Source organism: Sorex fumeus, unplaced genomic scaffold (genome assembly GCF_029834395.1).
Source record: "Sorex fumeus unplaced genomic scaffold, SorFum_2.1 ptg000032l, whole genome shotgun sequence".
NCBI classification, from domain to species: Eukaryota; Metazoa; Chordata; class Mammalia; order Eulipotyphla; family Soricidae; genus Sorex; species Sorex fumeus.
Genome location: NW_026606089.1, coordinates 2,993,156 through 3,004,328, shown reverse-complemented (window position 1 = coordinate 3,004,328; position 11,173 = coordinate 2,993,156).

The following is an 11,173-nucleotide window of genomic DNA, read 5'->3' as shown; positions in this document are numbered from 1 at the left end:
TGGCGTGACATCTTTGAAAATACCTTTAAATAACATTTTAATAAAACATTTTTTAAAATTTTTTAAAAAACATTTTAATAAAACATTCCATTAAAAGTTTAATGTTGGCAAATACTGTTTGAATCATTAAATTAAATATAAAATTAGAATAATACTTCGTAAAGCATAGGAACACAGCCGAAATAGATGGTATATATCTTATTTGTAAATTTGTAAATGTAACACATTGTCCTTTTCCATTTCAAGGATGAGATTAATCCATAGAGTAGATTTGTTCACTCACAATACTATATACTCTCCTTGATGCTTTTTAAAACTAATTGCCAATATGCCTGATTCTAATTTTTTTTGAGTACTATAACTCTCTTTGCTATTGTTAGATATTTCTCTTGTTTTATTTTTACTTTATGTTCCAATCTTAATGGTACCACCATCTACTCAGTCAACCTAGCTATACATAGCTAGCTATACATAGCTAGCTATACAACCTACCTATATATAGATAGTTTCTCCTTACCCTAGCAATGCCTGTAGCTTGTTGTCCTATTGACTCATATGTTATTTCCTATAAGGCAAACTTTTCCAAACTAGGAACTCTAAGAGAATGGGTAACATTCTCTGGACAAGAAGAAACCTGAGGGTCAGAAATGACAAAGAGACTTCATGTTTTCCAATAATTTTTATTGGGCATTTTAAGGAGTATAGTTTCGACCAACAACTGACAGTGATTTTGGGTTCTTTCTGGCTGTGCACTGTGGATTGACCCCTTGTAATATTCAGAAGAGTGTCTGCAGTAACAGAGACCCAACAAATTGGCTGTGTACAAGGCAAATGCCTTATCCCTTCCAGTACTATATCGCTGCCACTTATGAATTTCCAAGTTACGGACCCTAAGCATGTGGACATTTTTCCAGGACTCTGCATGATCACTGCAAGGCCAAAAACCGGAAGGAAGATACCTTACATTAATATAGGCATTTGGGGTCTTTACAACTATTACCATTGTAGTCATCAGGTTTCCATTTGACTTGTGCAATGAATATCTGCTAGTACGGTGCACTTAAGACTTAATCTTGTTGATGCATTGAAGGTTACCCTGATTTTTGATCCAATTCAAAAATGATTACTTGAGTTTTTCCCAAGAAATGTTTTTGGAAGGAAAACTTTATTTAAATTCTGTGTCTTAAATTGTTTATCTACAATGTAGTTACTAATAACTCTAAGAATAATTATGCATACATAAATATAATATTTCCATGTCACGTGGTTTACATAGGAGGAAGTATAAAGAAAACATCGTGGAAAAATATGTATCATAGAACTGAAAAAGAAGTATATAGATATCAATGAAATCTGGGCTCTGTAGCAAGCAGCATAGTACAGTAAGTTATGGAGTGCAGACCCAAGAGTAAACCCTTAATAACTGTGGATGTGGTCTCAAACAAAACCAAATAAAACAGTCCAATAAGGTTATTAATGAATTGTTCCACATATACAATATGAAGAGTGTATTCTGTTTTAGAAAGAACTTCTAGCCAAAAAACGGAATAGAAGGTGATTTTTGAGTGCACACTTTACCAGTCCATTAAAGAGAAAGGATTTAGCAGTAACTACATAACAAATAGAATAGGAATAAACGTGATTGTATTTATAGGTAAGAAATGTTCTAAATGAGTAAAATAGAGAAACTTTGTAATTACAAAAAATTATTCTCATCAATACCTCTGAATATTAACCACCAAACAACACGTTTTAAACATAGCATATGATTTCAGTTTATCACACAAACAACAGAAAAGACCATATAAAAATGATCACAAAATATTGCAAATGTACTTTAAAAACCTAGAGTAGAATTAACTTTATTAACCTGGAAAACGTTCTTCTCAATGTTTAATAAATGACCACCAAAATCCCATCAAATGTTTTTAATGTAGGAACAATCAAAATTAACAAATATGACAAAAATGTGTAATTCGACATGTGAGGCTTGATTTTCCTATTTCCTCTTATGATCTAAAACAGAAGTTGACTACTATCAAAATACTCTCATATTAGGAAGAAAAAAATCACATGAAATAATATTTGTAAAGATGACAGCAACTTTAACCTGGAACCTAACTACCACACAAATGAATCAAATCTCCTGAATCAAGTTAGAAAATACCATTTTTTTTATTTCAACAGGCAACACGTAAATGTACTTAAAAACCAGAACGTCATAAAACATTGAAGATTCTATTTCTTCCACCCACCTAGATAACCACTATTAGCTATTTATGGGATGCATCATTTCTGATGAATGTTTATATTCCAAACTGTCAAGTACCATGTACAGTGTTCTAAGAGATAGTAAGGAAAAAAGTCACCAAGGATGGCTTTCTGATATACTGGTTTTCCTACTGGTACCCTACTCAAGGAACAGTATACTTTCTAGTCCTGGCATTTATTGAAGTAAATTGCTTTGACTTGCTCTCAGTGTATTTACCTCATCATATTTAACATATATTCTTTCTTTTTTGATTTTAAATCCTTGGTTTTCTTCAACATTCAATCCAGACGGTTTCCCCTTCCTTGATAATTGCCGTCCATATTCTTTCATTCTTTCTTTCCTATTTTATTCTCCCTCATATCGTCTTGGTTTCGATTGGTCAATGATTGATGAAAGTGATCCCAAACTTTCTTACCTTTGAGGGCTTGCCTCCCTATCTCTCAGCAGTCCACACCTTCCCCATCCCCCAAATTTTCTTATTACCTGGTTTCAATAGAAAACTCAAAGAAAAATGATTATTACTGTGTAATAGCACAATATTTCAAATACTGAAGTATAAATACAAGAAGAGAGACTATTACAGAGAAAACGTGCGAGTATGTATTATCAGGTTTCCACAGCATCTACATTTTCTTTTTCTGTAAAAATACTGTCTCTGATTTACTTTTTTCAAAGGATATTATGTAAAATACACGATGAAAAGTAAAACGAAACACAGAGAATCAACATATATATATATATGTTTGTATTTGAGCTCATAAATATTTCTAAAATATAAAGTAGTCAATGAGGAAAAACAGTTTGTATGTGAGAGAAAGAAAGCCAATGTCTAAAATCACACAGCAAATGTCAAAGTCAACAAAAATGAGGCTTATAAAATTCAACTTGAATACTTTCTTTCACTACTACATGTTGTTTTTACTAGACTGCTAAGTTTACGGATGATAAATCTAATGTAAATCTTTGAAAAGTATTATTCCTTACCTTACATGGTCAGAGAAGAAGAAATACTGATGAAAGGTAGACAAGAAGAGGAGACAGTACGAGAGTAAGTCAGTAAACTGCAGCGGCTTAAGACCACAAGTGTCCAGTACAGATGACTGGTCAATGGTGATTGGTCATTGGACACTGGTCACTTGCCGGGATGATTCAAATTTTTTACAAACAACCGCATGGGAACCCCAAGGTTCTACCAGTTGGTGGTTGGTTTGGTGGGAGAATGATGTCATAAAGTAGGCAGTTGAAAGGTAGAGGCTAGCCAATCAGGAGTTCAGATTCCCAAGAAGAAGACCGAATTGGATAAAGAGAGGGGTAGAATGAAGCAGGCTAGGGAGATGGAATCCTACAAAACAGTTAGAACAGTTTCAAATTCCTCAGACTATTGTGTTAGAAAACTACTCCCATTATACTCAAGAGCTTACATATTTCATTAATAAATCAATAAAATTACTAAATAATCATTTATATTGCACTGTTAAAGAAACAACATTCGGTATTCCTAGTATTTTTATATACCGTTTACATAAGAGCGGGTAGGGCATTTGCCTTGCAGGAGGCCAACCCTGATTCCTATTCCTCTGCCCGGCAAGATACCCAGATACCCAGAATATCTTGCCCTCATAGCAAAAGCCTGGCAAGCTACCCATGACGTATTCAATAGGCCAAAACCAGTAACAACAAGTCTCACAATCTGTTGTAAGATGTTACTGGTGCCCACTCCAGCAAATGGACGAAACACGGGAGGATAGTGCTACAGTGCTATGATTGAAAAAAATGGTGGTTTCTTTCAATATGACAATACTTAATGTGATAAGTTGTAGATGAATCGAGATGTGTTAAAATGTAAAAATAATGAGAAGAAATTGTAAATGCACAAGTATCTTATTTTACAAAACAAACAGTTGTTCTCAATCTAAAACTGTAGAATATAAAGAAAAACATATGCTCATTTGTGTGAAAATCTTACAATCTGAAAGAAAACATAAAAAGAAAATTAAGTGATCAAAAAACAAGCAAAACAAACAACTAATGGCAATTAATATGATAGGCAAATGATGAATGTTTTTAATAAATTACTGCTGTGAAATAAATCAGTATTTAGCTATTAAACTTGTATAGAAAAAATAAGCATAAACCATGATCATATAATCTCTATTGAAAGAAGTGTAAATTCCTCATAAACACAAGAGCAATTTTCAAGCTCACTAGTAGACAAAGAGCACAAATTAAAATGACAAATTAAAATGTGTCCCCAAATTACAAACATTTAAATATCAGGTAACATCTTTTCCTAGCAAAGATGCTATAAATGGATCTTTTCAAGTTATTTTATTGAGAATTAAATCTGTATAATAGTACGGCAATATATACTTGGTTTAAAGCAGTTTAATATTCTTTAAGTAAATTAGCTTTTGTGAGCGTATATGGAAATTCAGGGATCAAACCCATTACCTCACAAATGTGAGGCAAATATTTTACCACTGAGATATGTTTTCAACCACAGTTAGTGATTTTGTTTTTTTTTCTATAGTGTGAGGAATAGAACCCAAAATTTCATACTTTCAAGCCAAGTGCTTTAGCCCTGGGCTACATACCCCGTCATAAGTAAGTTAGCTATTTTTTTTTCTTTTTGGGTCACACCTCGCGATGCACAGGGATTACTCCTGGCTCTGCACTCAGGAATTACCCCTTGCGGTGCTCAGGGAAACATGTGGTATGCTGGGAATTGAACCCAGGTCGGGCGCTTGCAAGGTAAACATCCTACCACCTGTGCTATCACTCAAGCCCTAGTAAGGTAAAGGTAAAGGTAAAGTCCCTCCCGTTGATCGTCGATTTGCTCGAGCCGGCCCAGTAACGTCTCCATTGGAGACTTTGTTGTTACTGTGTCTGGCATATCGAATACTCTCGGTAGCTTGCCGGGCTCTCCGAGAGGGGCGGAGCAATCGAACTTGGGTCAGCCATGTTGGCTGCGTGCAAGGCAGACGCCCTACCCGCTGTGCTTAAGTTAGCTTTTAATATCAGATCTTAAGTAAACAATCAGAAAAGTAGACAAATAGATATAAATGTTCACAACAATATCATCTTAACAGTAAAACATTGCAATTATAAAAAACTCAATAAAATGTTATAGTATATGAGAATTATATTTTAAATATTATACTTGTATATATACAGATATAAATACATAATTGAAAGACTCCTGCATTTTACTTGTATGTTTATTGTGGTTTTATTTTCTTCTTAATATAGTTATCCCATGAACAATACAAATTTGGACTTCTATATGATTTTATGTCAATAATTATATTTTGAAACTTTTTTGGAGATTGGTATTGATGTGAAATAATTAAAGATGATCAATATATCCTAGAAATATCAAAAATCTAAGACAAAGTATGCCATGCATGTATAAGATATATGCAGATTATTTATTTGATTGGCCCCCAGAATTAGTATAGGGGTTAAAGCACTTACCATGCACATAGTCAACCGAACTTAATGGCTGGCATCACCAGGAATGACCCTTGAGCACAGAGTCAGAAGTCCCAAGCACCACATACTATGGCCAAAATACCCCACAAAAACAGAAATACAATTTATCACTTATTACTCTAAAATACCAATTCATTATAAAGTCCATTATAAAATCCATTATAATTTTTTTAAATGTATCAAAATTTACAGATTTACAGGCCACAAATAGCACTAATTGCAGACAATGTGAGTAAATACTATTAAAAAACCAACTTCTAGGTCAACAGCAGACTATCTCTTAAATTTGGGGGTTTTCAAAAGTTATATACCAGTTAGCACCATTAACCACTATGTCACTCAAGAATCAGTTATATGTTTTTCTTTTCTTTTATTTTCTTTCTTTTTTGTGGTAGGGGAGCGCACCCAGATGTGCACTGGGCTCACTTCTAACTCTGTATCCAGAGATCACTCCTGGCAGGATCAGGGTTCCGGGGACTGAACTCAGGTTAGCCGCATACAAGGTAAACACCCTCTACATACTGCACTAACTCTTTTGCCTATATATTTCTTTTTAATAATGACATGTTAATACAACATTTTTTTAATTAAAAATCATTTCCAATCAAAAGCAAACGAAGCTGGCGTGGATGTGGCGAGAAAGGGACACTCCTTCACTGTTGGTGGGAATGTCGACTGGTTCAGGCCTTCTGGAAAACAGTATGGACGATTATCAAAAAATTAGAAATTGAGCTCCCTTTTGACCCAGCAATACAATTCCTGGGAATATATCCCAGAGAGGCAAAAATGTATAGTCGAAGTGACATCTGTACTTGTTTGTTCATTGCAGCACTCTTTACAATAGCCAGAAACTGGAAGAAACCTGAATGCCCAAGAACAGATGACTGGTTAAAGAAACTTTGGTACATCTACACAATGGAGTACTATGTAGCTCTTAGAAAAGATGAAGTCATGAAATTTACATACAAGTGGTACAACATGGAAAGTATCATGCTAAGCGAATTGAGTCAGAAAGAGAGGGATAGACATAGAAATATTGCATCCATCTGGGGGATATAAAGTAACAAAATATGAGATTAATAGCCAAGAATAGCTGAGATCAGCACCAGGAGGATTACTCCAAAGCTTAGTGGCCAGTCGGGCATTCTAGAGGAAAGGGCAGCTCAGACAGAGAAGGGAGTACCAAATAAAGGATGTTTGGAGGACCCTCCCAGGAGGGGAGATGCATGTCGAAAGTGGACTATGGACTGAACATGTTTGCCACTCAATGCCTCTTTTGCAGACCACAACACCCAAAAGGAGAGAGAGAACACAGGGGATTGCCCTGCCACAGAGGCAGGGGGGGATGGGAGGATGGGGGTGGGGGGGATATTATCCATGGTGGTGGAAAATGGGCACTGGTGGAGGGATCGGTATCTGGTAATTGTTTAATCAAACCCAAGCACAAAAAATTGTAAATCTACAACTGTACCTCATGGTGTTTCACTAATAAAAAAAAATTTAAAAAATCATTTCCAAAATGTATTTGAAGAAGCAAAGAATTCATGTTTTAAGTGACCATATAAAAGAAAGAAAATTGGTGGGACAGGCACAGAGGCCCAGCTCTGCGCAACAAAGCTGAACGGCCCAAATTCCAACAGGTACAGCCCGCCCCCAGGGGCCTGGGTCCCTCTCTGGGCACGCGCAGCTAGAAACAGCCCCTAGACAGCCGGTTTTCAACCCCTGATCTGCGTGGGACGGGCACAGAGGCCCAGCTCTGGGCAACAAAGCTGAACGGCTCCAATTCCAACAGGTACAGCCGCCCCCAAGGGCCCGGGTCCCTCTCTGGGCACGCGCAGCTAGAAACAGCCCCTAGACAGCCGGTTTTCAACCCCTGATCTGCGTGGGACGGGCACAGAGGCCCAGCTCTGGGCAACAAAGCTGAACGGCTCCAATTCCAAACAGGAGACGTTCCAAACTCCTCGCCCAGTGCCAGGGACTCTTTCCGGAGCCACGGCCGCTGACGTGGCCGCGAAATATTTTCCCACTACATATGCCATAGGAACCATAAGCTAACTTCTTAGATGGAAACTTCTCTATTTTAGCTCAGCCACTAGAAACACAGTAGCCAATAACTCATAAGCCTACCTTAACTCACACTGCATATCAAGCATAATAGTAACAGTGAATGTGAAGGACTAAAGCACACCTCTCACAATGGTAAAACAATGCAAAAGCCCACCAAACTTTCATATTGAAGAGTCTAGCCAAGATGACAACAACAGAACTGTAGTGTTAGACAACCTCTCTGACAAGGAATTCAGAAGGGAGCTACTTAGGATGCTTAGGGAATTAAAAGAAACAATGGAAAGCAATGCCAATAGAAGACAAGAGGATCTGAAGGCAGAAATGAGGAAAATGCAATCAGAAATATCAGACCTGAAAAATCTTGTAGGCGAATTGAAAAGCTCAGTGGAAGGCCTCAGCAGCAGAGTAAGAGCTGCTGAGAACAGAATCAGTGAGCTCGAAGATGAAGTTCAGAGACTCTCCAGAAAAGAGCAGAAAATGGAAAAGAGACTCACAATTCGGGAACAGATGGCAAGAGAAGATCGTGATGAAGCCAAGAGGGGTAACATAAGAATTATTGGAGTCCCAGAGGGACAGGAAGAAAACCTCGATGAAGAAGAAACTGTCAAAGAAATCATTGCTACAACATTTCCAGAGCTGAAGAAAACTTGTGACCACATTCAGGAGGCCCGAAGGGTACCAGCTAGAAGAAATCCGAATAAAAATACCCCAAGACACATTCTGATCAAAATGACCAAAACCTTAGACAGAGACAAAATTCTGAAAGCAGCAAGATCGAAGAAAGAAATCTCTTACAAAGGAGCATCCTTAAAATTCACAGCTGATTTTTCTGATGAAACCCTCATGGCCCGAAAACAGTGGTGGGACATAGTAAAAAAACTCAATGAAATAAATGCCTCCCCCAAAATACTTTTCTCAGCAAGACTCTCATTCATAATAGAAGGAAAAACACACAGTTTCACAGACAAACAACAGCTCAGGAAATTCATAGACTCAAAACCATGGTTACAAGAACAACTAAATGGGCTACTTTAAGGCAAGAAAGGACCCTCAAATACACCAAATTTTAACAGAACAATGGAACAAAATCCCATAACAATAATCTCTCTCAATGTCAATGGGCTAAACGGACCAATTAAAAGACATAGAGTGGCAGGATGGATTAGAAAATTGAACCCAACATTCTGCTGCCTGCAAGAAACGCATCTCAATAGTCAAAGCAAACACAGACTCAGAGTCAAAGGCTGAAAAACAATCCTACAGGGTAACAGCTCCCATAAAAAAGCTGGGGTAGCCATCCTTATATCAGACCACATCGATTTCAGAGTGAGGCAGGTCATAAGAGACAGTGAAGGCCATTTCTTATTGATCAGAGGATCTGTACAACAGGAAGAACTTACAATAATAAATGTATATGCACCTAATGAGAGACCAGCAAAGTACTTAAAACAACTACTCATAGATTTGGAAAAAGACATCAATAGCAACACAATACTAGTGGGAGACTTCAACACTGCTTTGTCACCTCTTGATAGATCAACCAGACTCAGGCTTAGCAAGGACATACTTCATTTGAGGGAAACAATGGAAGAAAGGGATTTAGTAGATATATACAGGACACTTCATCCACAAAAAGCCGAATACACATTGTTCTCAAGCGTACATGGAACATTCTCCAAGATAGACCACATGCTGAGCCACAAAACATGCCTCCATAAAATTAAGAAGGTAGATATTGTATCAACAATCTTCTCAGACCATAATGCGCTGAAATTAGAAGTAAATCACACACAAAAACAGAAAACTAAATCAAACACCTGGAAATTAAACAGTGCACTATTGAACAACGAGTGGATTAGACAGGAAATCAAAGAGGAAATCAAAAGATTCCTAGAAACAAATGAAAATGAGAACACGAATTACCAAAACTTATGGGACACAGCAAAGGCTGTGTTGAGAGGACAGTTGATAGCTCTACAAGCATTCCTCAGGAAGGAGGAGCGAGCACACATAAGTAACCTAACCTCACAGCTTAAGAGCTTGGAGAAGGACCAAAAAAAGGAGCACAACCCGAACAGGAGAAAGGAAATAATAAAACTCAGAGCATAGATTAACGAAATGGAAACCCAAAAAACAATCCGAAAGATCAATGAAATCAAGAGCTGGTTCTTTGAGAAAATTAACATGATCGATAAGCCTCTAGCAAAACTCACAAAGAAAGGGAGAGAGAAAACCCTAATAAACCGAATCAGAAATGAAAAGGGGGTAATTACAACAGAAACCAAAGAAATTCAGAGGTCCTCAGGGAGTACTTTGAGAAGCTTTATGCCACGGAACATCAAAACCTCGAGGAAATGGATAAATTCCTAGACTCCTAGAGACTACCAAGGCTGAACCAAGAAGACCTGGAATACCTGAACAGACATATCACCATCAAGGAAATTGAAATGGTAATAAAAAGTCTCCCCAAGCACAAAAGTCCTGGCTCAGATGGATTCATAAGTGAACTCTTCCAAATCTTTAAAGAGGACTTACTCCCGATGCTTTAAGCTTTTCCACGAAATTGAAATATCAAAAACACTTCCGAACAGTTTCTACGAAGCAAATATCACACTGATACCAAAAGCAGACAGAGATACCACAAAGAAAGAGAATTACAGGCCGATATCCCTGATGAACACAGATGCAAAGATCCTCAACAAACTACTAGCAAATAGAATCCAACTACTCATCAAAATGATCATGCACCATGACCAAGTAGGATTCATCCCAGGGATGCAAGGATGGTTTAACATTCGGAAATCAATAAAATAATCCACCATATAAACAAAAGAAAAGATAAAAAGCATACGATCATATCAATAGATGCAGAGAAAGCATTTGATAAGATCCAGCACCCCTTTATGATGAAAACCCTAGCCAAAATGGGTATAGAGGGGACCTTCCTCAACATAATTAAAGCCATCTACCACAAGCCTACAGCAAGCATCATCCTCAATGGGGAAAAACTGAGAGCCTTCCCTCTAAGATCAGGGACGAGACAGGGATGCCCACTCTCTCCACTGCTGTTCAATATAGTACTGGAAGTACTTGCAATAGCGATTAGGCAGGAAAAAGATATTAAGGGCATTCAGGTAGGAAAGGAAGAAATCAAGCTCTCACTATTCGCAGATGATATGACACTATAATTAGAGAACCCAATAACTTCCACCAAAAAACTCCTAGAAACAATAGACTCGTATAGTTAAGTTGCAGGTTATAAAATCAATACCCAAAAGTCCATGGCATTCCTATACGCAAACAGTGAGAGAGAAGAAAGCAACATGAAAAAAACAATCCCAT